This window comes from Glossina fuscipes, unplaced genomic scaffold (assembly GCF_014805625.2).
Source record: "Glossina fuscipes isolate IAEA_lab_2018 unplaced genomic scaffold, Yale_Gfus_2 28, whole genome shotgun sequence".
In the NCBI taxonomy this organism is placed as follows: Eukaryota; Metazoa; Arthropoda; class Insecta; order Diptera; family Glossinidae; genus Glossina; species Glossina fuscipes.
This window is the reverse complement of record NW_023998423.1, coordinates 17,768,697-17,793,141: the sequence shown is the minus strand read 5'-3', so window position 1 is coordinate 17,793,141 and position 24,445 is coordinate 17,768,697. Positions and strand designations below refer to the sequence as shown.

At 34.0% G+C, this 24,445-nt stretch overlaps 1 long non-coding RNA gene across 1 annotated transcript in view; it reads right to left on the bottom strand.

Annotated features, from left to right (window-relative positions):
* Positions 1 to 21,245, bottom strand: part of LOC119636427 — a 66,022-nt gene extending 44,777 nt beyond the window's left edge. Inside the window, exon 1 of the long non-coding RNA XR_005247139.1 lies at positions 21,071 to 21,245. This is a non-coding gene — a long non-coding RNA (uncharacterized LOC119636427). The remainder of the gene's footprint in view (positions 1 to 21,070) is intronic.
* Positions 21,246 to 24,445: the final 3,200 nt, after the last annotated feature.

The window sequence follows — 24,445 nt, the reverse complement described above, 5'->3', positions numbered from 1 at the left end:
GTAAGTGAACTTGTCTGAGGTGCGAGTGTGAACACAGCCGCTTAGGAAAAAAAGACACACATTTGGATAAGCTCGGGGCATTTAAAAAGAAGAGTCGTCACAATAGCATAGAAGCTTGCAGGGTAACATTGTTAATTAATAATTTTGCGTATTGTCTCCTCGGTGCATGAGTAATTTATGCAAGAACTGAAACTTTCAAATGTCATAACAACAAATTTTTTACAGATCAATCTAAGATATATCAAATCCGATTAACATTTTTTCCCATTTATTCGCTTTCATAGTTATCTGTAAAAGAAAGCAAAAAGAGGATTAGTTCAATAGTAGTTCAATATATTTTAAATTCAAATTTTCATGGGCAAGATTACTAAACATAGTTTTGAGCACGATTTGATTCAGTATTGTTTGAATTTGAATTGAAGTTTATAAAGTTCACACAGCTTTTTATTAGCTAAATGGCTGACCTAATTTAGGATTTAAATGATCCGGTAGAATATTTTAGAAAAAAATGTATGCTTAATTTTAAAACATAGCGGGAACACTATAGTCGGCCAAGGGCTGCTGTTAAATACCGTACTTCACTTCGCCTAATACAGTTTTTTACTTCTCTTGGTAATAATATTATTATTATTATTTTTAATTTCGCCAGAGAAATAAATTCTAAGATTAAGCCCTTAAAAGCGCTCGCATCTAAAGCTATCGGCTTTTATTAAAAACTCTACCGCACTAGAGATTCGAACCCACGACCATTGAGTTGCTAGGCGAGATACCTCGCCTTCGGCCACTCACGCGGATATTGATAATAATACACTAAAAGTTACACATTGTTTTCATGCCAAGGCATACTTTCCACGAGAGCCCCCATATTCCATGAATCCTTATATGCAGCAATATCCAAAAAGTAGACTCAGGTGATCCGAATTCGTTAAGGTTGATATCCATGTCAATTTGCTGTTGTGCACTACTTTTGACTATGACGAGTGGTAATAAGCTTAACTCTTTACCCAAACGCATTTTGTACTTAAGCTCACATAGCTAGAGAAAGCTTTTTTATAAATAATATCGTGAACTTCACAGTATCGCTAAGTTTAAATTCCTAATGCTGAAGACACTTTGTACAAAGGCAAATTAATTTTATACAAGCTTGAGTTTATACTTATACTTTGAACACTTAGTACAAAGAACTTTAGATAAAGACCTCTAGGAGAGTTAAGTGAAATAAAATTACAGTGCGATAAACTGCAATAAACTTACAAGTAAGATTGACCATAAAATACAGTTGTGATTGGGCCCGATTTTTAGGATCGATTGAAGGCATGAGAAAATCTTACGTGATTCAGGCTTTTGGGGCATGTCTGTCCGTAAGTATGCCATGTTTTCTCGTGTTGAACCGATAGATCGTAACTTTTGAAATATTTTATTGAAATTTGGCACACTAGAGCATTTCTGCTCAACGAAAATGGTTCGAATCGGACCACTCTTTCAATCATTTCCCATATAACGTCTTGCTTTAAAAAAGTTATTATATAAATAACTGCTTTATGCGTAGCGGTGTAAGGCACTTAATGATAGGGCATGTCCTGTTACCGTGTTCTTAATTCTTTATGAAGTCAAATTTATATAATACTTTTACGAAATGTATGTCTCATATTACTGTTCGATTGTATAAGTTTTTCCCTCATCCCAACAAAGTTGTCCAAAACAAACCTTTCTTTTTTTTTTCTAGGCTATCACAGTAGTTCCTCGCCTTAAGGGTAATTGTAGCTAGCGATTGCATGTCAACATGGCTACAGATTTATTTGTAGGTTACAAACGAATCAGTTTGCTTTAGTTTTTGAAATCATGTTTTTTTATACTATTGCCAAAGAAACAACCAATCCCATTGTGTTGTCCTTTACATTTATTTATGTCTACTTATATTCAAATGTGAATTTTTTTCGATATAATAAAAAAAATAAATTTTTTTTTTTTTTTTTTTTTTTTTTTTATATAAATTCATTGACAATTGAAAGAGAAATGTACACTTTGTTAAGCTTCTGAGTCTGTAAATTTTGTTATCTTAAAGAAAATAAATATTGTTAAAGTCAACGCCTACTCGTTAGTCGTTAGTCATCATGTATATAGTTCTTATAAAATACTTGGATATATAATAATATTAAAAATAATATATATAATTATATATATGAAGCATATCTACATGCACATACACATTCACATTATAAAAATGTTATATTAAATTGATTAAGAGAATTGTCAAAATTTACCTATAAAAATATATTTTGGAAAAGCACGCCTCAATAAAGCCGTAGGATGACACACGCCCCCATTCATATGGCATCGCTAAAACTGCTAATGGTCAGAATGTTATGACATTTTGCTACATTTCACTTAAAGCTTAGTAGCCATAATCAAACGATTCATGACATCTGTATATGAACCTCCAAACTTATTGGTTGATGTATTAGTTTGTCTGCGTGCCAAAATATTGCATTAATCTACAAAGCAAACTTAAAGCAAGATTTCCCGAACTGAGATGGTGTACGTCAGTCATCCAACAATGAGCGAGCGATTGTATTTCTTTTGTATCGTAGCGGCACCATTGCGAATTGAAGACCGAGTAAAAAAAGTGTTAAAATGAAAGGAGATTTTTTTTTTCTTATCTGCATCATTTCATTACTTCCGATCAAATTTTGTTAAATTAGTTCCATTTCATTTTCTGGGGTCAAAGTTGACTAAAGAGATAGCAATTATGATCAATTAAATTGAATAGTAAATATGTTAGGCAATCAATCTATTGCAAGGAAACATACAATAACTAATAATTGTGCTAAATAAGAAAGACAAACTCAATGAACACCCTGCATAGATTCACTCCATTAATATAATTTATCTGATATATTATATATATATATATGTGATCACTTTAAAATATTGAGATAGATTTGATTATATTATCTGCTTATCAGGTTAAATGGTCAAAAATGATTTTGACATATCACATCTCAAGCAACAGAATAGAAACTTCAACCGCCATGCATTTAAAGTTAGAAGACTTGGCTCATAGTGATTACTTTCACATTTATTTAATTACAATGTGCATGAATGTGTACGAATGTATGTATGTATGCACAACTATATACATTATATACATTAAAAGATTTTTTTTTTTTTTTGACATCGTTTTCATAAAATAAACTATGTTCGCTGAGAAATTTTGCCGGCAACTTTTGTATGTCATGAAAAGATTATTTTCTATACGATATACAGAAATTGAAGATTTGTTCAAAGTTTCATTTTCTAAAACACGGAGGGTTAATGACTTTGCAACTTTTATTCAAGAGCAATACAATGGTTAGCACAAGGGTTCCAGTGAATTCATTACATATGTCGATTAGAGTCACCATACATTATGTATTCTTTACAAGCATAAAGGGAAGTGTATAAAATCAATACTACACACGTTTCTGTTCAGCAGAACATCAATCTTAGTCTCAAATTTATTCCAATCATTTACATAACATTAATATTGAAAATCCATCAAGTTTATAAATAGATTCGCTTATACAATTAACTCAAATTCACATACGTTTGCGGAAATAATATTGTTATTCACCTTCCTTCCTCCCTACCCCTCCTCCTAACCATTGACTTACCTTACATATACAATCTGAAAAAAAACCAAGCTTCTAATTAAGGTTATGCCACATGATACGTTTGCAAGATTTCCCGGCTGACTTCCCGCTGCAAATTACATGAAGTCTATGCGGATGTATGTAGATGGGTCCATCTTTAACTATATCGATCGATTCAAAACCGCAGTCTGTCCGCCTGTCTGGCTCATGTCTACCCATGTTTCTTGGTTTAGAACCTACATATTGTAACTTTTGAGATATTTTGCTGAAATTCGAGACACTGACTTGTTCCGGCTCAAAGACGAACACTGCACAGAATGAATTCGCCCGGATGATATGTGCAATCTCCATCCATAGATACAGTATTCAACATTTTGCGATAAAAATCTCAAACGAAATAAATGTAACGGTCCAAATTTTTGAAACCGCTCTCAAATAGCTGCTCGTAAGAGAGGTGAGCTGCCTTCGAGCAGCAAAAATGTCTAATTTTTAACATTTCACACTAAAAACTAGCCCATAATAGTAATTTGGCATAAAAATTAAGTGTAGTAAGTTCGAATCGCACAAGTCTACGTTTTGCACCCCACCTTCCACTAAGGCTTCTCAACAGGAGTAAGTGTTCGCCCGGCAACAGGATGCAATTTTGAATATTTCATGATAAAAATTGTGCCAAGGTACATAGTTGATATAGAAATGAATTGTATTCGATTTGGATCGGGTAAGTCTATTTATCGAAGCCAATTCCACATAAAGCTTCGCATAAAATGTAAGCCGTTACTCAGCGTAGTCTAATTTAGTGTAATATTTCAAGATGAAAATTGCCTTATAGTAAAGAATATTGGTATAGAAATTAATCGTAGAGGATTGAGATCACATGCGTCTTTTTCGTAGATAGAGTCGAATTTTTATTATTTTATAATGGAAAATTTGGGTATAATAAAAATTTTTTATACAAATTAAGTTTCGCAGCACGTACGTCTACTTCCATATGACGGGGTTCCAATGGAGACTCGACAAAGAAAGTGAAACTAAGCCCCCTATAATAAGATCTTTGATAAGAAAATTAATTTTATTAAATTCGGACCAAGTCAATTGAGGTTTTGAGCCCTTTCTAATGTAAAACATCTCATGAGGAGTATGTCTTTACCTAGGAAGAAAGTATAACTTTTTGTACTTTATCACGACATTGAATAAAGAATTGTATTAGACTATGCGATGGATGGTGTTTAATGGTCGACTGTACCCAACTATAATGTCTTTGATTAAAAGTTCTCAATAAAAAATTCAAATGCAAATACTTCAAAATCAAAATACATACATTGGCTATTAAAAGGGTCGGCCTAATTTACTTGTAATATTTTCCTTTCCGTTTGCTTTCGAATGTTCAAAGCCTTTCCGTTGAAGATAAACTTTAAAACAAACAAGTAGAAAGACTATAGTGGGACGCGGACCACAATTAAACACCTTACATAACTTCGCTTAATAGATTTATTCATGTAAGGATTTTTGTAAAATAAAATTTTATTGTGAGGAGTAGTCGAAAGAAAGGTCCAAAATGTGATCGGATTTTCAATAGCATTCGCTCTTGAGACAAAATGTGCCAAATCTCATCGAAATATCCCAAAAATAGCGATCCCTACGCTAAACAATGCAACGTAATACCGACAGCCAGACAGACGGACCAGTTTCAAATCGATTGATATAATAAAAGATGCGTCCGCTTCACGTCCCTCTGATTGCACACACTTAATATGCCCGTGTACTACAAGTGACGTAGGGTATAGAAAATTATTTTCCGAAAGTCTTTCAAATTCATTTTCAATACAAGTGAAGGAGACTATGACTGACTATGCTTTGCTCTGCAAAACTATTCATATAAGAGATTAATTGGATTTTTTGAGTTTTAACCGAAATTCCATGATAGACGCTACCTCAAGTCAAGTCTCAGACTTATTGCTTTCATAGACGAAACAAAAAAAAAATAAAAAAATAAAAAATATAACAATTACTTAAAATCGTTTAAAAACAAAAAGAAATCAAAGAAATGTTTATATAGAAATACATATAAAAACAATAACGAACAACATACAACAATATCGTTCACATATCTCATCAATGTTGCATGCTAGCATATATACATATATATATATATATACGTTGAAATATACAAAGCAAGGTTTGTACTTGTAGGCGCGTCGTTATTAATAAAGTTTTAGTGTAAAGTGTTGGCGTACAACTGCAACAACACCAACTGCGACTACTACTACTACTACTACTACTATTGCAACAACAGAACTCCTCTTACATACATATTGCAATTTTATTTCTCACATTTTATTTTACTTTTGCATTTTTTTTTTTTTTTACCCCAAGACCCTTAACATAACTGTTTTGCTTTTTTTTTTGCTTTAATTTTTTCATTCTTTCACTGGGTATGTCAGTGATTCTCTGATAAGTTATAGGCTGGCAGGCATATCATCATCATAGTAAGAGATGAGTAGAGTTTATGTAACTGTGCGAGCATTATGTAAAGTATACACTTTTGAACTTTGCATAAACATTCAAACGCATATATGTAAACACATATATATTCATATATTTGTGCACACAATATTTATATATATAAGTATATATATATATATATATATGTATATATATATATATGAATATATGGATAAATATGAAAGTATTTGTGTTAATGTACAGAGGAGTACTCCGAGCATACCGTCGAGTATGTGGTTTTTGTGGTGAAAATTAAAAATTTCAAGTAGGCCATAAGTAGTGGCAATGATAGTGATTGTATGGGTGGTTGGGATGCGCGTATATTTGCTTTGTATACATATATGCATATAAACACATATACGTTATGTTTCAATGTAAACGCAATGGTATTACAATTTAAATGTTGAAAAATAGAAAAGAAAAAGAAACACTACTAGAGCAAAGTGATTTTCATGCAAAATAAAACACGATGATATAGAAAATTTTGAAAATTAAACATGTTTTCGGCTTTTTCTTGTTTTTACTGATTTCTTAACAAACACACCTTCTCCTCCCGCCAACTTGTACAAGTTTCAGTACAGAATTAAAAAGCATAGCTTCGTTGCGTTATTCACGATTGCCGCGTATTTAAGCATCAAAAGATTTATCTTTCTCTATATCGCGGTAAAATGTTTAGAGGGAAATTCATTTCTTGAAAATATTGGATTTTTTTGTTTTCAAAAACAAATTTCAAAAATACTTAACGCAAATCACTATACTTACACGCAGGTAATAGCGCGAGATGCACTTGGCTTCAGCTGAAGTACGTTTTAGCAAAAACTCATATCTAATTAAGAATACTTTCTATGGTCTTAGTGTTTTGTAACGATCAGGAATACCTTTCAGAGTCTTGAGATACGTTTCTGCTTAAATCAATTTTCTGCATTTTTATACGCTTATAATTGTTATAAAGTACTTTGCGATACCTTAGGATTTTATAATTTCTAGGATCTCAGAGTCTCAGCCTAGCCACGACTATCTTCTGTGGTTTTATATAGTTTAACGATTTTCTGCGGACCAAAAGAGTTTCCTGTTAACCAAAGGTACTTGATTGCGCTTCCGATGGATACCCCTGCAGGCAAAATCTCTTTCTTACAGATCTAATATACTCGGCTCGCAAACATGAGCGCAGCATTTACGAAAACTTTTATCTTAAATTTTCTTTGGATTAATATCACTTATGAGAACCCAACTTTTTTATTTGAACGAATTTGCTGCATTTCCTTTCCCTCTTTTTCCCTTTTATTCCCTCAATTATTTAGAAATGATGTCCATACAGGCAGTATAGTGTAAGCGCGTTGAAGTTCGGCATTTCATAATACAGTTTATCATTATCATTATCATTATTATTATTATTATTATCATTATTATTATTGATTTAACCGGCGAGATAAATTCTTAAACTAAAATCACCACTAAATCACTAAATTCTAAAACTAAAATCATCATCAGCATCAGTATCTAAGGCTATCGGCTTTATTAAAAACTCTACCGCACTTGAATTTCGAAACCGCGATGATTGAGCTGCTAGTTGAGATTCTCTGGCAACATGGTGATAGCATGTCGAAAGAACGATACTCGTTTGGCAGCGATCCAAAGATCACCCAAACCATGCTGCATTGATCTGAAGAAGTGGTAATCAGAAAGCGCTATGTCTGGTGAGTACGCTGGGTGCAGAAGAATTTCCCATTCGAGCTGGAACAGTGTATCCTTAACAACTCTTGCGACGTGTAATCGATCGAAACATCGGTCAATTTGTTTAATTGTAGTCGGCAGACATCTGCAGTAGCAGAGTCTTTCGGTTTCAGCAGCTTGTATATGCACTGCACCTTGACAATTCTAGGATACACTCAGCAAAATTTTGTGGCGTAAATATCCCGCTTATGTGTCGACGCGATGTGACGAAACCACGACTTTTCGCACTTGGGATTATCGTAGTAGAACCACTTTTCATTGCCGCTCATAATATGCCAGAGGAAACTCTTCCTTTTTGGCCTGATTCGTTATCTAAACGTCTAGAAACAGTTGATTCATCGGCTAAGCTATTGAAAAGTTTCTTGAAACTTTGAGTTGGGTTTTCGTCCAATAAGTCTTGCAATTCATTGCCTTTGAACTTTTTTAATCCTCCAGGCCGTTCTTTGTCGTCGACATCCAAATCGAAACGATTGAAAGCAAAACCGATAACTGATACATTTTGGATCAGCATAATCATAAGCTACTAAAAGTGTTTGATGGGTTTCGGGGCAGATTTCGCCTCAGGTCGAACAGCAAAAGTTACGAATGTCGAAAATGTAATTTTGAGCGTTGCATGATTAGCGTCTAAATGCACTGATTAACCCAACATCATTTCACCAAGAGACTTTGCTGATCAAAACACATGCAAGCACTTGATACAAGTCTACATTACTCGAAGATATACTCTGCCTGCAAGGCTAATCCTGTGATTAAGTCGTTATTATTTCAAAACTTTTCACGAAACAATTCTTTTCGACTTTGCAATTCTTCATCGATGACCTTCAAATTTTAATTCTTATCTCACAATAGTGTTCGCTGTTGAAGAGCCTAGAATTCCTGCTTCTTATACGTTTTTAGTTGTTCAATGGCTTTAATAGATATTATAGTTTACAACAATATTTTTTGTTATACCCAACACTACTTACGCCTGGATTAAATTTGTGCGGATGTATGCAATCAGCAGAAGGACTCGGAAGAGCTCAGCTTTTATACCGATCAGTTCAGAATCACTTTCTGGGTCGATCTAAGCTTGTTTATCCATCGTCCCGACTGCCCGACTATTCGTCCTGTTTTCTTAAGTTTAACCTACAAGCCGCAGTCTTTGAAATAGTTTTATTAAATTTGATACACCGACTTGTTTTCGCCCAAAGACGACCGCTCTTCAAGGTAGTTCGGTTCGAAACGCCTTCCGCTTTCGCCCGCTTCCCATACAACGCCTTACCTTCAAAATTCATTTTAAGAATAAACTAAGTGATGGTGTAGAGTATTTAATGACGGACCGTGGTACACCATTCCATCCTCTTCCTTCTAATTTCGAGTTATGTAAAAAGAAGCCTTTAAAGAATAAAAAAAAAAACATTTTTGTTGTTACAAGCTCGGCATCAACTTTAATTTAGAGCTCATAGAAAAATTTTCAAAGGTGATAGTGGAGCGGCTGTTCGTTCTCTCTCAAATTTTAAGTCCATTTGGCCCTTCATGTCCTATTGATACAAGTTTCGTTTCGGACTGTGAGCAAGAGAGGTGGATCGAAAAGAGTTAATTTTCACACTTCGATTAAGTTTAAATTTACAAAAAAAAATATATGTTTTTTTCTTTTTGCGCTAATTGTTAATGTCAATCAATGTAAAAACAAGTTTCGGAAATGTAATTCAAAGCTCAAAGGAGCGTGCTCATCTGTGTCTACGAATTCCAGTCAGAGGAGAAGGAGTAAAATTCTGAACTCATTTTGGCGAATGCCTGCAGTTTGTCGTTGAGAATATGAATGTACAGCGATTTGATAGAGCAGGCTGAAGACTGGCTCATACATTAGGGGATCAAATTGAGAAAGTGGAATATCTTGAAATTGGAAACTATATACTACATGTGAAATATCGACCATCTGACCTTTAGTGATTTTGAGAATACGATACTCAATTAATATTTAGCGAAACAAATTCAATCCACTCTTAACAAATAGCACAAGTGCTGTTGTGAAACTGTGTCCGTTGAGAACACGTTGCACTGCAATGCTCTGCACTGGAATCGACAATTGGAATGGACATAGATTGAAATCAAAAATCAAAACACTAAAGTAGCTCGATGAACTGAGTAAACAATACAAACATCGAAACGTATTAATTTCGTCTCATTTAGAGACATAATAATTTTTGCTCTTCTCTACTGGTAAAGCTTATGAAAAGCAAACAAATTAAACCTAAATTTTTTGTTTTCAACTTACTACTAATTAATAATAAAAGTCAATATATCACGTTTCCTTTATCTGTTAGCTTACATGCCACAGCTTGACCAAAAAGAGGCAAATATTTGTTTTTGAGATAACTTCTCCGTTTCATTTCGTTATAAACAAAACTAAACTGCTCATCAGGACAAACAAACTTTTTAGATCACTTTTTAATGGTTGCACAAATATTTGTCTTAACCTTAACCTTAACAAGAGGGGATGTGAAGAGACAATTTAAAAGATAAATTTTAAAGATAAATGTTTGTTTGCTCTAAACATACTGCTATTACGACTCTCGTATATAAGACAATTATTACAATTAAATAATAAAAAAAAAGAAGACTCATTTTCCCTTTTGAAATCGATACCTTACGGTCTCTTCAATAGGAATAAATTCATTTTGAAAAGCTTTCTTCTTTTATGCCGTTTGTGTTCTTTTTTAATTAAAAATATTAATGAAATGAAATAAAGTCAAATACAACAAAATTTAAATCAATAATTTCATTCCCGTAAGTATGTGAAATGATATTTTATTTACCTTCGAATTTATGGATACCGTACCGTACACATTAGAGTGCAGTGCCCACAATGGTATACATTTAATATAATAAGTGATTGCAAATTATAACAAGAGGGAACAAATTTAGCGTAAAATTAAATTTCTATAACTAGGGAAACAAAATAGAGGAAAAAGCAAAAATAGGTAGTCACGCAGTCAGTCAACCAACTAAATAACAATAATAATAGAAAAGCAGATCTACATGATTGGGTCAAGTCGAATTCGTTAGGCCATTTTCCATTGCGCTGTAAATGACGTTTTATATGAAAAGTATGTGGCTTATAAGCGAAAAGAAAAAGAGAGGAGAGACAGAAAATAAAATGGAGAAAAAAAGAAAAAAAAGTAAAGAAATGAAAAGAAAAAATTAGGGTAAACGAAGGGAAAAATAGTAATTGAATTGAAAAAATAAAAGCGATACGAAGAGAAGAAGGAAAGGAGAAGAAACAAAAAAAAAAGAAAAAATATAGGCAGCGAAGAAGCAGAGAGAGAGCAAAAAAGGCAAGACAAGATACGATAAAGAAAGACGAGACGATATGAGACATGATGAAATGAAGCGGGACATGTGGTGACGAAAGAAAGAAAGGGGAAATGGGACAAGACAAGAGGAAAACGAAACAAGATAAGCAGACGGAATAGGCCAAGAAAAGGCAAGACCTAGAAAGACGAAACGCGACGGGACGAAGAGAGACAACATGACACGAACAGAAATAAGAGGATTCGAGATAGGACAAGAGTAGACAAGACATAAAAAACACGAAACGAGACGATACAGCACAAGCTGAAACGAGAAAGGAAGAAGCGAAATAAGACTGGGTGAGACAAGATAAGATAAGACGAGATATGGTAATGCGGGACCAAACGGGGCGAGGCGAGGCAAGTCGACACCATAAAAAAGAAAAAAAATATGAGACACAAGAAGCGGCGGCAAAACGTAACAAAACGAAACAAGACGAGACAGGGTAAGGCGACACAGCAGCAAACAGAATGGGGAAAGACAAGAGAAGCCCAGACGAGTTAAGACAAGACAAGACGAGACGACGCTGCACAAAATGGGATGAGAAAAGACTAGACGGGACAAAATAAGTCGAGACAAGACGAACCGAGACGAAATAAGATAAGAACAGAGAGAGGAGATGAAACAAGAGAAGAACAGTAAAGTTCAAAACAGGAAGGTACACCGCAAAAGAAGAGAGAAAGGTCTAACACAACCTTGAATAAAAGTGAGAAAGGGCTGAGTGAAAAATTAAATGATTATAACAAAACTAGTATTAGCTGGACAAATAACAAACAATATCCATGAAGAACAATAGGAAGAAAGATTAAAATATACTTGAAATTCAAACAAAGAAACAAAAAAACGGAGAGAGATTAAGGAATAAAGAACTAAGATGAGTTTTGCTCTCTGTAATATTTTAGGTATTTCTCAAAGGTTACACCAACAAAGTGAACTAATACCGTGAAATTCGACATTTATCACATAAGTCTTTTTTAGACGAACGTTCTGATCAAGTTGAGATAACTATTTAAGCGTAAGGTAAGTTGAATGGCATGAAAGGCATAGTAAAGCTTCGTTACATGCTAGCAAAAATAATGGTCAAAAATTTCAACTTATTGTTATGTTCATAACCGAAAAATTTTTCATCACAAGCATACATCTATGTACGCTCTAAATAACAGTAGTATAGCATAGAGCGCAGACTGAAACTAAAACAAAACATTTATGAGCTTAGTGCTACAAAAATATTTACACAATTAAAGGTAACACAGATGGAATAGAGAACAACAAAGAGAAGGAGCGAAAGAGCGATAGAGAAAGAGTATGAAAAGAAAATGAAATTATATTATATTGTTAGTAAAATATGTAATAACAACAGTAACAAGACGGTTAACATTAAACAGCGTCAAAAAAATTCGTATCAGATTATGTCGCATAGAAAACATAGGGAGAAATATCCGTAGGAGAAAAATGAAATAAATGAGAAGCAAAAAAAAAAAAAAAAAAAAAAGAAAGGATTTTGACATAAAAGAAAAACTGAAAAACTGAAAAATCACATTGAATTATAAACGCACGTATAAAGGTTTGGAAATAAGTACGTTAGCTGTGTTTGGCGACTGCTTTTAAGTGGCGCTTACGAAAAGCAAACACACTAATCTCCATGCCCGCTTCAATTCAGTCATCATCTCATTCTCATTCTCTCTCTATCTCTCTCTCTCTCTCTCTCTCTCTCGCTCTATCTATCTTTGCCTGTGCTCGCTTCGCTCCCTTCCCTTTTTACCATTTCGGTAGAGCTTAATCCCATCCATATCTCTGTATTGCTTTCGTGTTTATTCACCGCAACTAAAAAAACAAACGGAAACGGAAATTGTAACTGTAGCACTGAGTACTACTATAGTACTTCTACTAGAACTCAAGCCACTTATAAAGCGAATTTAAGTTAAACTTTATGACTTTTTCTATAGATGGTTGTTGTTGGTTTTTCTTGTCTTATATTTTTCTTTTTTTTTTTGTTTTTTTTTCTTGTTTTTGTTGTTTCAATTTTTTTGAGAGCAAAAAATTTTCAATTTCAGTCTATTTTTTTGTTTTTTTTTTATTTTATATTTTTTTTTTTTTTTTTGTTTCTTTTGTTGTTGATATTGTTAATGTTTGAACTTTTTCGTTTTACCGCAGAAACAAAAACCGCAAGTTTTAACTTGTTTTATTCACTTATTTTCTCTCGTTTTTTCATGTTTAACTGATTTTTAGCTTTGCTTTGCACTGTTTTCAAAGTTTTTCCTTTTACTTTAGTTTTTCATTTTGTTTTTTTTTTTTTTCTTTTATTTTTGTTAATTTTTTCTCGTTTTTCTTTTCTTGTTTTTTTTTTTCTTTTTTTTTTTTTTGTTTTATTTTATTTTCCTGATGGCATTCATTGTTGTTCAATTAATGAGACTCTTGACAGTTTGCCGTGGTACTTAAAATAAAAGAGAGGCAAACAGGGATGAAAATAGAGCCGAGTTTTACGAGTACAACAATTATGCAACAGTAACGATAATCATAACAACATCGACGGCAACAACCATAAATGTTTTTAACTCGCCATTGTAATATGAATTCCGTCGATTATTCATTAATGGATTTTATTCTGTTAAGTATATGACTCGTTGCCGTTGCCGTTGTCGCTGCCGCTGCCACTATCGTAGATACAGCTAACGTTTATTTGCCATTTTGTTACAATTCACGTACTGTTCCATATTACAGGTCAATAGTTAATTAATAAAATTGCTATAGCAAGGCACATCGGCATTAATAAGCAGCGCTTTGAATGTTCGCATAAAGAAATTTAGAAAATTAAAAATTCATATAAGAGCTAAAGGTTACAAAAAAAAAAAAAAAAAAAAAACGGAATAACAGGCATCATTAACAATCTTTTTCCAAGTTAAGTTTAAAATCACTGTCAGTCTCTTTCGTAGAGAATTCTTAGCGGAGTGAAATAATTGATAGTCAAACGAGATAAGGCCCAGGCTAAAAGGGAAAAATACAAATGTCAAGCTTTCTAAATTTTTATCCAATCAAGTTTGAAATGCACTGTCGTGACGAAAGACAAACGTCATCTAATTAATTGCTAACGATGGAAACTGGAATCAATCCACTGGCCAGGTTCCAACGGCTGATGTTGCATGATTACCTTTAAGTCTTCCCGAAAAACACATGACTTATGCTATTAATAGTGTGGGTTTATCCGTTTTACTCGTTAGGCTTCGCTTCATTAAAGTAGCGATTTTCAGATTCTCTCTCTGCTCATGAGGTTCCCAGTTCATAACTATTTTTGGGTTAATTTTCAGTTTTATAGGCGTGCCTTAATATAAAGCACACTGTTCATCCTCTATTTTTTTAGAATGATTTATCGACTTTATCTATGATTGACTGACCAAAACGCGGATCGTGGTAAGTCAAATTTCTGGAAGATAAAAGTCCGAATATCGGAACGGAGATATGTTCACCTTACTGTTCTCCTTACACCACGACGGCAGGAATAGTTTTCTTGGTGAGTCATAGAGTCATAGTGTGAGGGATCGTCTGCTTGCAGAGTTCACCACTGAGAATTCAGCTTCAGTGGAGTCCCAAGATATAACGGTCACAGGTCTGGGATGATTGGGTGAATTGGGAGTTGAGACCTGCTCTTTGTACAATAAATCCAAACGGGAAAGTAGTTGAGTGGCATCCCAGGATATATGAATAATCCGAATGTAAGTTTATGAATATTACGATACGCGCAACGGCGACAATTCCAAAGCATTATAAAAGGAAACTATGGAATTCACGGAGGTCAGGGTGCCCGCTTACTTATCTCCTACGGAGGGTAGGAGTGACTGCATTTATTAAACACGGAGCAAGAAGTGGTGCTTACTATGATCCCTCGCGGAAAAGCTTGCATTTACATACACCGCGCAAGAAACTTCGGTGGAAATGGGTACACATACACAAATATGACGAATAGTTTGTATGTAAAGCATGAATTCTAATAAACAATAGTTGACTCCTGTAAGAAATCGCGGTAGAAGCAGTAGTATATGTATAAAAATCGGGACATGCACCTACGGTTCAAACCCAAATTATTACAATGGGTGCGGTGTAACAGCTTGGGTGCGGCCCTTCAGAGAGTATTCCTTGCATTAAGTAATTAGAGATGATTGATAGGGCTCGTCCTGCTAAGAGAGGATGGTACGAACCACTCACTTTAGTTTTGGAATAGTTCCTCTATCTTGTAGGATTGTCTTGCAAGCTGAAGGGTGTCCGAATTCACTTAAAAATTTTCTATGGGCCTAGGGAGCGCGTGTCATGAAGCCTTTAAGACGGGTGAAGGCGTTAAAATTTGACTTCACCTGGTCTCCTAACATGTCAATTGTCTCCACGTGCATTGATTTGACTGATTCCATATTTTTGCAGTCTCGTCTGCGGACCATATCCCTCACCGAGTTTCAGTTTATATGGAATTTGTAGCGAAGTCTGGCTAGTGACTTTTGTTAAGCTTCTTTCAGTATTTTTACCTCTACTTAATTTTGGTATCACGGGTGTCAGATGCCTCGGAACCAATCTTTCAGCTTCGACCACGCCATTAAACATCAAAAAATTAAAAAATTTACTTTTTGATCCGACCGATATGTAATACCTAGTTATGACTGCGGCTTCCTGTCCTTTGATCTTCTATGAATTGCAATTTCCGTCTGTCAAGAGTAACTCCATTAAAAAAGAAGCAGATTCTCGGCGACTATTTTCAAAATATTGCACAATAAAGAAATTTAATTAACGCCAAAACTAAATATTACTTCTAATCGCAACTAATTATTACCAAGTACGGGAAAGATTTTCAATAACTACATTCCATTCCGTTCCACATTATTTGAACGACTCAACTCGTCTTTCTTATCAATTTTGTGAATTCGGCTAAAAGGAAGTCTCTAAAAAGAGCCAGATACGCCTAAGTTCGCCACTCTCGCGTATAGCCGCCTTACATTTATGGAATAATACTATGATTTCAACTATTCTAAGAGGACTTCAAATTCATTCGAATTGTTTGCGTATATATAAATACGACAACTTCAAAATTCTTTCCGTTTGTTTCAATGTTTCGAAAGCGGTATAACTCATCAAATCAATTAATTCGCAATTGTTTGAGATCATGACTCGCAGAAATTCATATCAAAAAAACAGGTCTGCTTTGATTAAGTTTAACTTTGACTATCGATTCCTCTGATCTTTACTTTCGAAACTATTGTTCGCATGTCATATATACATGTGTTTTTTACACCGACTCTACGGGATGCAACAATTACGGCACTTTTGTTTAAAGCATACTACTATGCTTGAAAATGGAATTTTCCAAGAGATCTAGCTTACCGCTTGATAAACTCATACTTTCCCATGCCTCCATATTCTCTCTTGTAGTTGTTTTTTACCTCTCGTAGTAGTTTTTAACAATCGTATCGAATTGTTACTTCTTCCATTAAATTGGAGGGGGACTCATTCTCGTCCATCGCATGCTGTCTGTCTCTTTAGCACTCTTTAGGATAAAATCAACCTTCGTAAAATACGAACGTTTGCTTACAGCGTTTACTCTCGTTGTTCAAGCTGATGATAAACGGATTCCCTTAATGCCGTTTATTGCTGCTTTTGTGTAACTCTTTCACATTAACACAACTTCAATGCTTTTGCCCGGGCTACTAACGACTTATAATATATGTAAAATGTTGTGCTGAATGTTGTGTCGAAATTGAGCTTTGATATTGACCACAGCGGGCATGTGACACTAAAGGGAAAAGTTAATCGTTCGTTAGGATAGTGTAAATGAAATATTCTTTCAGGCAAGTGCGAAGATTGCAATTATGCAACCTGTTAAACCACACAATCCAGAGCCCAAGTAGTTCCTCGAAAATAATTCATATAATGTAACGTTCATCAAAATTCGAGTTATCATATATGACATTATGACAATATCGCCGACATTTGTTAAAGATACATATGCCGTACACCGGCTTTCTTTAATACTGAATTACGACTAAGTGCTTCACACAAAATCTACAATTTCAAAATGCACAACCACGTTGTTCCACTAAATACGGTCTCTAATCCTAGTATCGATAGACGCTGTTAGTTACTCACTCGAACTTTTCTTCTCTCGTTTTTTTTTTCCAAGAAAACATATTTCTTGGAAAACAATCGTTTTTATCATTACACCATGATTCCCCAACAAGGATGAAGAAATAAATTCTCTTATAAATATTCAATTAAAGCCGAATCTATGCTTCGGGCTGTATATTTTCTATTGTGAGTTCAAGAATTTGGTGATTCTTACGGCCTATTACCAAGTATATATACCTCAGTTATATGATGATCAAGCTATAGCTGTTATGTGCAGTTGATAGAATCTGTTCAGAAACAATTTCCCCTATTTGCCCTTCATTGGCTTAAGGTAAGGAAGTAAGGCAACGAGCACTTCCTTCTTATGGGATTGGTGTCCTTTTAATCAACCCAAACTTTATAGAGAAGAGAACGTTAGCCTTTGCTTTGAGTTTCGTGGCTAAGTGTGTTAATGGCTGAATATAACCTTTATTCCTATTAAATGGCTTTGAATGTACTGTCCCGTACACTTTTTTCGCTTGCACCTATCGCGGTGTAGGGTTAAGTGTAGACTGCTATATATTCTCTTATACGAATCCTCTGTGAATACTGTAATGATAATTACCACTTGTTCTCCATTTCGGATAAAAGTGAATCTGTGAAGCGTATGTTATTTAATCGATAACGTTATTGAAAGTTGTTAAAAGTTCGTTTCGCTGTTATTTCCTCTTTGTCTTGCTTTTGCCACTTTACACTTTGATTTAAGTACTTTAAAGTGTAGATTAAGTTAACTTAAACCCTTTACTTATATTATATTTAATATATATTCTTATATAGCTGCTATTGAACAATTAAAACAAAAAAAAAAAAAAACAAATAACCGTGCCTCTAATTTAGGCGTGAGCATTGATTTTGAAATGCGATGCAGAAAAAATTGCTTTACGCAGAGGGTATTACGAATTAACTTCAAAATTATATCAAAATATTTATATATATCGCTTGCGGCGAATTATTGAAGTGATTTTTGGAAATTTAATCCTTTAAAATATTTTAATCCACAAATTAAATTTTCATATATATAAAAACAATTTTCAAATATTTTACTTTTCCGTTTTGCTATGCACGTTATGCATTTAAACAGCCGCAAGCGTTAAACGTATATGAATATATTGGAGCAACAACTTTCCTTCAATGCAAAAATTTACACTCTCTTGATGTGCATGGGTATTTACGTATAAAAATATATACAAATGTATGTATATATATATATATATATATATATATATAAATATATCTATATATATGCATATGTGCGAATGCAAGTGTGTATATGTGTGAAAAAAATATGATTCGTTTGACCACACAGCCACTCATAAAAACAAAAAAAACAAAAAAAAAGGGGAAAAGAAAGGCACAATTGAAATAAATGTTATGTGTTGTCTTGTGATGTATTAATATGCCATGTGTGGCGTTATGATTGTTGTTGTTGTTGTCGTTGTCATTGTTTTTTGTTATTGTTACCTTTGTATTGTTACAGAAAAATGATGACATGTCGTATGATGAACTATATTTTATAGTTATAGTTTTGCTTTTGTATTTCGTTTTTTATCTCTTTATTATTTCTTATAGAGAGACGACTTTTCTCTGCGGCTAAGTGGCAAAAAACACAGACGATATTCTTGCGGCAGCAAACTCATGATATTCTATCCGTCTTTTTATTCAAGAACTTAAGTTATTTAAAATTTGCACATGAAATCTTTATAAATGTATCTACTTGCGCACATATACACACACAGACATACACATACAAACATAAGTACATTTACTTGCCAATTAACATAGACACACTAATTATTAGTAGATCTTAAGATTATTGCAAATACTTTGAATTATTCTCGAGAGCCTAAAAGTATACTAACATGTCTGTAAATGTCTAACATCTAAACATTATTACGTCAAGTGGACCCCAACGTTTAACCGAACAATTATTGATTAAGAGGTGTTATGTTAACATGACCACGCAGCACATAAACGCCATTACACACACACACACGCACACACACACACAGAGACGCACACGTTCATATAAATCAATTGTAAGTAGAGCTAAAATTAATTATCACTCAATTTGGCATAAACTAGCATCACATAAGTAAGCATCGGCTTCATTCATATAACGCAGTCTGACAAAATTGCGTAGTAACGGCGACGTTTATCAAAAATCTGTGTCTATTTAGGGACGACACAGTACACAAATAAGTGAATGACATAAGATTGACTAGCTGTGCGTTATCATATATTCTGATAAATCAAAGCGATTGATTTTTCATTTTGCATAAACAAAACGACAATTGAACGGCCGGTCAGGCGGCTTCTGTATGTCAGAGGAACCGATTGGTAAAACACATAAGAACATTAAGTCAACTTGCAATACGTATCCGTTGAGGAGGCTGTAACTTCCGTTTCCGCTCACAACAACTGCAACAGACGCACGGCATAGTTCAACAAAGTATAACAACACAAAACAGAAACGAAAAAACCATGACGACAGCAGCAATACAAACTCAAAACAAAAAAAAAAAAAAAAACAAAGAAAAAAAACAAAAACCCAAACACCCACGCATACATATGTATATATACAAACTTCATGATCGTGTATACATTTATCTACAATAGTCAGCACAGACGCACATACATGCATGTTTTACATGCAGCATGACATTGGTTAAGGGTACGAGTACTTGTAACACATTTCCTTTACACATAACCCATATGCAGTCGCACATGATTCCCACAAACATGCTCTCGTATTTCATTACCTGACGGTATGGACGACTGAATGTGTGATGGACTTTTGTGTATTTACGCACTCATTTCTTTATTCGCCCTCTTGTCAACACACACACACACTCACCACATCACATATGTATCGATGATTCCTTTTTAAGTTCGATTTTTTCTTACTACTTTCCCTTAATTAATTGACGTTAAGAGCAAAAAATCAATTGTTTAACTGGACAACAACACGAATCAATTGCCCTTAATCTTGAACGGGAGGAGAGGAGATCCCAGGATTGAAAAAGCAATCATCCAAAAAGTATCGAAATCGTAGATAAAAATTTTAGGATAAAGCATTCAACCAATGTACAGAGATCGAGAATTTTAGGCCATGAAAACAGGGATGTATTCTGTGTGATTTTCCAGTGATAGCCGAGAACATTTCAACTAACAGAGATCTTTCTGAACTTTTGAAAAGAGAGACAAAAGCGAAATATAGAAAGCGTTGTCCCTTCCGTGTTTGATTTGGTTGAGGTATATTTGAAGTTTGCTTTTGTACAAAAGGCTTTTTCAGAGATATACAATTTAAAAAATTACTCTGTGTAGAGGTTAGAAGAAACTACCAAGATTAGGCGCACTTTAATTGAAAAGCTACGTAAGACTTCAAGCCAAACACAGAAATGAGAGGATATTTGCCGTCTTCAGAAGTCATCCATGAAAGGTAAGCAACGCAAATACCATAACGGTTTTTAAGAAAACTTGTCTTTAATGATAAACTACATAAACAAAAGTTATCTTAAGCCCTTTGAGTTCCAGCTCCCAACTGGGCCAATATTTGCACCAATTACAAATACTGCGTATTATTAGAGGAGAATCAGGGCAAAGAAGACATCATTTGCAAATATTTTTTCGAACAAAAAATCCTATTGAAACTGTACACGAAACATATGTTGCTTGAATGCAATGTCACCTTGAAGGGTTAAGTTTCATTAGTTTTTAGAACCTCTTACCTGTTTGGCTCACTCACTGCATAAAAAAAACAAGAAAAGCATCTTCCATAATCTCTTAACTTAACACTCAGTTTACTACACTCTGTGCAGAGGTTTTGATAAATCCCTTGGAAAATGCAAACTTTTCGCACAATTCTGAGTCGGGAAACCTATTACCGCTTAAACCTTAAGTTCAAAGCGGTTCGTACACTTTCCTAAAAAAAAAAAAAAAATGGAGACCTCATTAAAACTTTAAAAATATGAAAAAAAAGAAAATAATTTTAATATGGGGACCAAAATTCTTTTCTGGTTTTAGTCCAAAACTCTTTACGTCTAGCCTAGATTTATAATAAAGTTGTGATTAAAAGATTAAACTTAAGAATAAGAGTCGAACTGACATATCAGATCACATTAGGCAGACCTCGATCGATCTTCAGAGTCGGTTGCTGTCCAGTCAGTCTAGGGATATGTTGAGCGTAAGTCATCCTCCAGCACGTAGGCAGATTTGCCATGAAGAAACAAGAAGCAGACGATGTGCCTATATGACGCCGTAGCAGGGCAGCCCGTTCGTTCCCGTCTGTAAATGTTATCAATAAATTCATAGGAATAACTTTCTTGAAGGACACTCTTGCATCAACGCTGAGTAAAGTTTTGAATTGAAAAAATTTTATTCTTTACAAGATATGAAATATAAAAGTTTTCTCATTTAAAAAAGAATAACTGATATGCCTGGATTGTATGTAAGGGAAACATTTTACAATCGTAACACTTTTATGTGTTTGACCAAATGCGATAACACATACAATACAAATTTTTCTGCTCTTCAATGAAATGACAGAGGAAGAGCAAAATAAAAAGAGAGTACTTCATACACTTTATGTCCATTCATATGCATGTGTATTTATATATATACATATATATCTCTTTACATACATATATTTATGTATACATACCTATATACATATTTATGCTGATATATATTTGTTACAATTTTGCATGATTTTGGCATCTTACACATATATATAGATATCTATGTGCATAGGAATGGCTTTTAAATAACATTTTTTTTTTTTTGTTTGTGCGCCGAAAAACAACAGAAACAGAAGCTACAGTATAGATGGGGTGGGGACATAATAACACAGAAACCGTAACACCAATCGACAAATTTTCTATTTAAAATTCCTAAACATACGTATTTACATAGAGATATGCATAACGAATGCCAAGAGTTTGAAGTGCGTATGTCGTTTTCTGAAGCCTAATCTGTCTAAACGAGTGTATATGGTCTCGTTCTCTGTTCTATATGTTGTAGATGTGTGTGTACGATTGTATGCAATTTCAGCTTCATTTCGTATCAATTTTGGGTTATATGTCAATTTTGTGCATTTGGTTTATATTTGAACTTATACACATACACACATACACACAACCATTCATATATAGATACCAACATCTGCCTACCAATGTTTCTACATATAGTTCACACAATGGTTCAATACTTGATTCAATGTTCAATATTCGGTATAAACACAACATTCGATCACTTGTTGTTTGAATATTATTTTAACTGAGAAACTCATTTATAATTGTCCGATAAAAGAAAAAAGAAAACAATTTTTTTCGCTGCCCTTTTCAAATGTTTTACGTAATTAGTGAAGGAAAAAAAGAAGTTTTTTTTTTTTTTTTCTTTTCGTTTTTTTATAGGCACTGTCTGAGGGCCGAGAGTTTACGGACAATCAAACAAGAAAGGAATTACATTGAATTGAAACAGAATTTTTCCCGGTTCAAGTTCTGTTAATCTGTTATTTTTCCTGAACTGAGGGAAATATGCGTAAAGAAATCGAAGATAAACATAAATAAACTCTTACGCAATCCATTTTATGTAGTATGCATGCAATGACATGACTCATTCACAAAAATTGAAAAACCTATATACACACATATAAACAACAACAAAAGAAACCCGCATAGCAATACCACCTTTAGACCATAATTGTAAGCAAAATTTTAATTAACGGTAATTAACGGTTACGTTAGGATATGTAAACAAACAAAAAACCAAGCAAGAGTATTATAGTCGGATAAGGCCGACCGTTAAACACCCTACCCCGCTTTGCTAATACACTCATTCGCTCATATTCTTAACAATGGACCAAAAATGATTATGCATATGTAAATGCACAGTTTTCATGAAAGCCCCCTTTTTCGAGGATACTCATACGTCAATGTGGCCGAAACTTACCAAACTTAATATACTTGTCAAAGAGTCTTTTATTATCCAGCTTCCACCATAATAAAAAAAAAAATGGTTTGGATCGATCCACTTACTCGACCACTCGCAGGAGAGATTAAGACAGACCAACCTTTCCTTACAAAGATCGTTTCAAAATTGCTTTCAAATTTAAGCTTGTTTGTCCCTACGTCCATTTTGCTGTCTTGCATTCAATGAACAGGTCGCAAGTTGTTGAGATATGCTAATAAATATGCCAAGCACGGACGTTGTTGAAAATAGTAAACCAATGACCTTACAAGTATTTCCCCTACAACGCGCTACGTTATGTGAATAACTGCAGGATGGTTTATGATAATTAATGGTGGGCCGTAGCCTACTACAATCTTTGACGTATGACATTTAGTAAAATTCGTAGAAGAGAAAAAAGATAGTGTCATCTCCTGTCATTCGCGCAGTTATGTAGTCGTAAGAAGCTCTGGCTTACTTCTTCATACTTCTTCGAATAATTCATGACCGAGTAATTAAATGATTGAATTGTAAAATGAATATAATAAGAGAAAAAAAGGATGAAATACACTATCATAATATGAGTTGTTGCGAATATATTCTAGAGTTTGTCAAGTGTTGTTATTTTCACTAAAAATAATCGTTAATATTACTAATCTAAATAAATTTATCAAAAAAGAGCAAACCATTGGAAAATACTCACGAAAAGGTTAATCTATAACTTTCGTTAGTCTTCACAGTTCTGAATACCACCGAAGCTAGCGAAAATTAACTTTTACCTTCAAATCAAGTCTCATGTAATCAGTAGAGTACCGAAGAGTAATATTGCAATGTCATCAGATGAAAACTGAATTACTAATAATAACTATCTACCTCGATCACCTATAACAGGCTTACAATTTAGTTAGTTAGAATCTTCTCACATAGCTGTTATCTTTATAATAAATTCAGAGAAACCCTAGAGTGCCTAAGCAACTTTTTCATATTTTTTCTCTCGGCGCGTTCGCCCCTTAACGTGATAATTCAATGTGAATCATAGACGTATCCACCGACACCAGACGACGACGGTATAAACTAATGTTTAGGAGAATTGCCCTTGAGTTACGTCTACCATAACAACACGCTACATATGTCTCTTGGCAAAGTGTGTCATTGTC